Below are 7319 nucleotides of genomic sequence, written 5' to 3'. Positions count from 1 at the left end.
GTAAAGCTCTATTAAAAGGATTTCAATACAAACTATTTACAATGATTATAAAGAAAATAGTAGGGTTTTGATATGTATGTTTACAACTCACTTTTGGAGGTTTAGTTCATGTGGTAATTCACTTATAAGTCCCAGTTGTCATCTTTGTTCTTAATTCACTTGAAAACTCTTCAAGTAGTCACCCCCCTTAAAATCAAAACTTAATCATTCTACTCAGATTCACTTATCAATTTCAACAACATATGGGCAAGCAATTCCTTTTTCTTTGTTCTCACTCTTACACACTTGTGTTCACCCTTGTGGATCTCTTTTCCACCTTTCTCTTTGCACATGTACCCCTTAAAGTTTTTCTCTATACTTCCTGAAATAGGTAATTCTCTCTTTTTTATTTTCCATGATCACTATAGAGCTTAGAATTTACAATCTGGTTCATCTAGAAATTCTAAATTAGTTATATTTTGAAAAGGTTATCTTGAAATTTGTTTTATCTTTATAGTTATTAATGTGATGAACCTAAAATTGATAGTTTTCATCTCCCACCACATTTTTCAAAACAAATCTATTCTAACCAAGAGAAGAACTATACATTCTAGAAGAGGACTCTCTCCTCGAGAATGTTATATAATTTTTAGATTTTTCCATATGATTTAATATTTTTTTCTTTCTCAAAATTGACATCTTTTCGAGTGTTAAAGTACATGGTTGTGGAGTTTTTAAATTATAATATACTATATCTAATTAAAACACTATAAACTCTACATGAGAATATTCTTGACTCTAAGCTCTATAAAATGGTTTTTATATGTTATTAAAAAAATATCATAAAAAATAGTAAGAGTTATTTAAACATCTAAAATAATTTAATTTCTTTAGTAATTGGATACAAACTAGTATAAAACATGCATTTAATAGACATTTCCAATTGGAAAAGTGTGAGACCATATATAACTTAGCTAGAATGAATTTATCTAGGTCATATGTTTTTAAAAAAAAAATGAATTTTAGATAGAAATACTCAAATTCAGTCATTTTGATAAGTCAGCCTGAAAGGTGACATAGCTTTGTACTTTTACCCTAGCATCTTCATCATAACTCAGAGAAGACTACAAGGACTCTTCATTTTCTTCTTCTTCTTCTTCTTCTTCTTCTCTTTACAATCATTTTAGATATGATAATCCTTTTTGGAGTTCAAACACTTCACTTTGTACTTCTTTCCAGAATATTCAGACTTCATATCCTTCTTGATTTTGTCCTTCAATCTTTCTCAAATGGTGAGAGTGTCTATAGCCACTTCAAAATATTTCCTTTGCATCTCCTCTAAAGAACTTCAATAACTACTTCATACATTTTAAATTGGATGGCGGTACTTTTGATGCACATCAATAACATGGAATAGTCTTATCCACTAATAGACATGCCAACAAATGTTAACTATGCAACAACCTTATTGAAAATATTTAGATGATCTTCCGTAGTTATTCCTCTGTTGATCTTGAGAGATTTTTTTTACCAAGAATTTTTCTTGATAACTATCTCCCATTGTATTCTATAGAAAACATTAAATTTTATCTTCATGGACATTCAATAGAATAGAATTTACAAGGCTCAACCTTATTATTCGTGTGGCCTTTCAATCCACTAGATCACAATGATCTTCATGCTTCATACCTGAATGTTTGTTACCAAACAAAATGATCCACAAATCTCAATCAACTATCATATCTTCAAGTTTAAGTTTTTGTAAATTAATATGTATACCATTGAACTTTTCAATGTCTATTCTCCTTGATATACTTGCCATCTAAATTTCTAGATGAATTTAGTTTGTGAAACCACACTAGACACAAACAACCAAACCTAACCAACAAGGATAACAAAAAGGTTTTTGGCTCTGATAACACTTGAGGAAATGCCTTCCTAATGCAAATTTACAAGGCAAATAATAAAGAGTTTGAATCTACTTCAACATATTGATATAAGAAGAAGAAACAAGTACATAGAAAATAACAAGCACACAAAATAAATACAAGAGACCAAATTTATATGGGAAACCCTTTTGGTAAAAACCTACCACGAAAAAGTCTTAATGTCTTCCTTGCAATACAATAACCAATGTTGCATAAAAAAACAATGTATTTTTGCATAGGCTCATATTACATTATAATTAACCTAACGTTACACTACTTTGACACTTTTCTCTTCACCACTTTAGCCTATCATTTCTAAAAAATCCCAAAAACATTTATAGACTATGAAATTTGTTATGGAATTCAGTATGTCAAATGGTCAACCAACTATTGCTCACACCTTACCTCAAGTGTCACCATACCATAATTTCTATTTGAAACTAGCATCATACCAGAACTGCCACTATGCTAACATCATACTAGAAAATATCAATGTACCGTAACTATCATTGTACCAAAATTGTTACTATACCATACATACTAGTGTTGACATTGTACTTGTTTCAACATACTAGATTCATTGTACTAGTTCAACCCTCATCATACTGACCTTACCTTACTACTATACCATCCTACCAATGTTTCCATACTGCTTCATTGTACTAATATAGAGCCATAATTCCCAACATCATATGGTCATACAAGGCAAGTATTGTACGATGTACCTTGTATAGGGTTTGGTAGACTCACCATACGACAGACTCCACCATAATTAAGCACCCAAAAAACTATGCATTTTGATAGGGCCTGGGTATCCTTTTACCATGTTTATTTTGTTTTATTAGTTGTCTACAAGAACCTTAAACTAATATCCCTATGAATCATAATCAAGCAAACCTTTCATGCCCATAACATTAGCTATGTCATCTACTAAAACTAGGGAAAGACAATACAATGTCACTAGGAACCTTTTTTTTCATGCATTCAACCATCTACATATGATAACCCATTATAAAAGGAAAAAACTAGATGCAAATTGACACCTACTTCCCTGATAACCAAAAGAAGAGAACCCACCTTAGTAGGGTCTGACTCCATATCACTAGGAGTCATATAGAGAAGAAACCAGGAGAATAAAAACACCCCTATTGGAAGAGGTATATGAAACCACCAATAAACCATTGAATCCCACCAAGAGAGGGCAATAGGAAACCCCCAACTCTGCAATGAAAGTTAGAAAGTGGCTAGCTAGCCAAAACTTTCATGTAAAACCCACCAAAGTCGCTAAAAAATATAGAGCTAAATGGAGATAGGGACTCAATGAGTTAAGAGGGAGAAATATCCACCCCCAACCACCATTACTCACTATAAGAGAAGATTGTTGAGATCTATAAAGAAAATCTTGCAAAGAAGCAAGAGAAATAAGAGTTGAGACAAAGAAGCATATACCTCAACTCCAAATGAGTACTAGACTAGAACCTCCTGCCCCACATGAAAATCAACAAAGCAGAGGAAATGACTTCACCCACCCTCCCCACAGCCTACACAAAACCAATAGAACATATAGGATAAATACTACCACCAATAAAATGTAAAACCTAGTCATATTGTCACAAGGAAGAAGAGGAAATGACCCTAAGGTGGCAAGAAAAAAAGGTTCTAAAAAGTGGGGCCAACACTCAGCCACCAGATTCCCTAGATCCAACAACCCACATAGTAAGAGCAGAAAACTAGAAGCGTTAAAAAAAGGCCCTCCTCCTACAATGTACTAGAAGGACTCCAAAAACGCTTGAGGAGGATAGAAAGGGAACTCATCCTCCCAAACACCTATTTGTATAGAAAAAAAGGAGTACATACTCCACTTCTTCACACAAGCCAAGGCTCCAAACTCTGCCCCAATTCCAAGTTTACAACAACAACACAAGGCAGAAGAAACTAAACCCTCCCAAAAAGCACTACTCTCTTAAGTGAAAGGGAACCTCTCTCCATAGACTTTAAGTATGTTAAAAAATAAATTGGCTTGAGTTTTTATTACAAAAATAATAATTAATTTTATCTTGCATTTAATGTTTTACATATTCCCATTTCCATATCATGTAGACCCATCTAAATTATGATAGTTTGGTTTATATCATTTTCATGTTACATAAGACTAAGAATGATTAGATATGAATTTGGTCAATTGATGCATATAGGTGTAACCTAACATTCAAAACAACTTTTTCATTTCAGCTTTGATATGTGATGAAAACTAAATTGCATCTCATCTTTGTGCAAGAATTTATCACTACTTTGTAGTAAGGGAATTCATGTTACTAATTCTCATTTAGTAGGTGAGAAATTAGTGAGACTTATTCAATGTCATTTATAGGTAAATAATTTATAAAAGATTTTAATTTTTTTTATTTAATGGAGCCCCCCCAAAAATTTATAAAAGATCTTGATTTGACTTAGGATAAAAATGGGATTTATGAGGTTGTTGAAATAGTTGAGTTACTATTTCGATTCTATTTATATAATGACTATGATAAGTTCTATTATTCTTTTTCAAATAAATCTACAATTAAATTGAATTGAAAGTTCTAATATAGCTCTCCAAAATAATTTTCTTTAACTAGAGAGATACATTTTTTTCCAAAATTATTATTTTATTTGAAATAATAAATTAGAGAAACTCAACTAATTCTAAATCCCAATTATTAAAAATAATTGTTATAATTTAATCCCTTTCAAATATATATTTTTCATTAATTACTTATTTATTGATATAGAATTTGGGATTCATCTTGCGCTTAAATATCCCACTTGAAGAAGAAAACCCATTCTACTGGAAAAGATATAAATGTGGGTTGCATATCTTGTTGCTGGAGAGATCAATAAATTTAAGAATGAAAAGGATTTTGACGAAATCAGCATTCCGACCTTTCCAGGAAATATCAATCTAATTTGTATACACCGTATTTACTGTAAATACCTTTGAAGTATCTTCTTCAAGAAGGTTTGGATCACTCTGTGATGCATTGACTATTGCAACCAAGTTTGTAAGATTACTTGGAATGGGCCCTGAAAAGTGGTTTCTAGAAAGGTCCAGAATCTGAAGAATCGGAAGACCAGTTACTTGGGGTGGGATACTTCCATGAAATTTATTGGACCTCAGAATCAAGATGTGCAGCTGTGATGACTTTCCAATCCAGCGGGGGATAGTGCCCTCAAAAATATTATTTTGCAGATCAAGTACTTGCAAAGTTTGACATTTTGAAATGGATGAGGGAATAACTCCTCTCAACCGATTATCAGAGAGCTTCAATGTATGAATCTGTTTCAGGCTTCCCCATTCTGCTGGCACTTTACCTTGTAGATGATTTCCCGCCAAGTCTAGAACTCTGAGGAGCGAGCAAGTCCTTGTTAAATTAGGAGGAATCACACTAGTGAGCATATTATTTGAAAGGTCAAGAAACTCCAAATCTGAAGTACAGATAGAGTCTGGAATGGCTCCGATGAGATTGTTTCTCGACAATGATAAGAACACAATATGTTGAAGATGTTCACCAATATTAGTGGGAATAGAACCATTGAATTGATTCAGGCTCATGTCCAGCATCTTAACACCAGCAACAGGAAGAGGAAGAGCACCTTGTAAGCTGTTATTGTGCAAATCCAAGTACAAATCAGTCCTGCATGTTAGTTTAGACGGCAATGAACCTTTTAATTGATTACAACTAAGGTTCAAATATGTAAGATTTTTTAATTCCCATATCCAGGATGGTATAGTTGTCACACTATTAAAGGATAGATCCAAATGGTCCAATTTATATTGATTGGCAAGAAACAGTGGAATTTTATCTAAACCGCAAGAACCTAGTCCCAAAAAGTTGAGCTTCTCGAACCGTGGTATCCAGGTTGGGTCAAAGCACACGGTTAAGTGATTGAAAGAAAGATCAAGCAATTCAAGTCTAGTGAGATTATCGAAAAAGGAAAGGGATATGAAGCCTCCTAGATTGATGGAGTCTAGATAAAGGGATCTTAAGTTGACTAGATCTGAAACTGTGGGCAAAACTGAGGTATTCAATGGATTGTAACCGAGGTCAAGATAAGAGAGGGAAGAAAGTGATCCCAATGAAGGTGGGATTGTCCTGGTTAACTTGTTATTGAACAGATCCAAATGAACAAGTTTAGTGAGATTGACTATGGAGAGAGGAATCTCACCTTCAATGTTGGTATATGAAAGGGTGAGACTCTCCAAGGATGAGATATTCCCTACACCAGATGGAATTTGGCCCTCCACAACTGTCGATGAAAGATCAACGCTGGTTAGCGACCAAGATGTTTGCTGTGCAATGAAGGAAAGCTCTCCTCCAAGATAGTAATTCTCAGAGAGATCAAGTGAGAGAAAGTGGGCAGTCACATTTTCAAACCAAGGAGGTATCTTTCCTGACAAAGAATTATCTAAAAGATCGAGATGGAGGAGAGAAGTGATATTGAGAAGGGAATTTGGGATTGGTCCGATAAGCCCACAGTCAGACATGCTGAGTTGTTGAAGGTTTGATAAACCGCAAACAACTCCACCCCAATCTTTGCTTACAAAGATGCTCACTCCATCAAGAGATAGGTATTCCAAGCTCACCAGATTCGATAAGCTTTCCAAATTCATATGCAATTCACTTACAGAGAATTCATTTACATCTCTAGAATATGACAAGTTGAGAAAAGTGAGACTCTGTAACTTTATAAAATGTGGAGTGAGATTACCATTGAAGAGGTTGTTGCTCAGATTGAGGTGCTCTAACTTTTCAAGATAAAACAGCAATCTAGAGATGTTACCCTCCAAATTGTATCCACCCAAATCCAGGCCAAAAACATGGCCTGTGTGGAGGTAACAGCTGACTCCACTCCACGTGCAGCAATTAAATCCGTGCCACAAGCTTAGCTTTTTCGCCTCATCCAAAATGTCTATCTTGAAATCTAGAAGATGATCTCTTTCATGGAGGGTGCATGCCATTGCAGGAGGAGAGGTGAAGCAGAAGAAAGAGCATGATATCGTAATGATTGCAAAGGCAACTCTGGCATATGAAAGCGTACTCTCCATGTCTTCTACACGCTAAAAATCCTTTTAACTTCAAAAGAAAGAGATGATGAAATGAATGTTAAATATATGCCTTCCCATGCTTAAATATTGTTTTATAGAGAATGGAGGCGTGTGGGGAGGGAGTGGTACTTCCTTGAGTGGAAAAGTCTTACTAGGATAGCGCAGTATGCAATGCTTGAATAGCTGATCTTATTCTTATAAGTTATTTAAAATGAGTAGAAAGTCTGATTCAATAACATCATTTCATATTTAATGAGTAGAAAAGTAAGATAATGGTATGATGGTATGGAATGGAATGCTTTTATGAAAGATCTCATTCTTTGATT

At 34.2% G+C, this 7319-nt stretch overlaps 1 pseudogene; it reads right to left on the bottom strand.

Moving 5' to 3' along the window:
• Positions 1–4731: 4731 nt before the first annotated feature.
• LOC149544466 (receptor-like protein 49) lies at positions 4732–6993 on the bottom strand (annotated as a pseudogene).
• Between the last annotated feature and the right edge of the window lie 326 nt (positions 6994–7319).

This window comes from Cupressus sempervirens, chromosome 8 (genome assembly GCF_028749045.1).
Source record: "Cupressus sempervirens isolate cs-2001-9-10 chromosome 8, ASM2874904v1, whole genome shotgun sequence".
Taxonomy (NCBI): domain Eukaryota; kingdom Viridiplantae; phylum Streptophyta; class Pinopsida; order Cupressales; family Cupressaceae; genus Cupressus; species Cupressus sempervirens.
The sequence above is the reverse complement of the archived record's forward strand: the minus strand, read 5'-3'. Positions and strand labels throughout refer to the sequence as shown.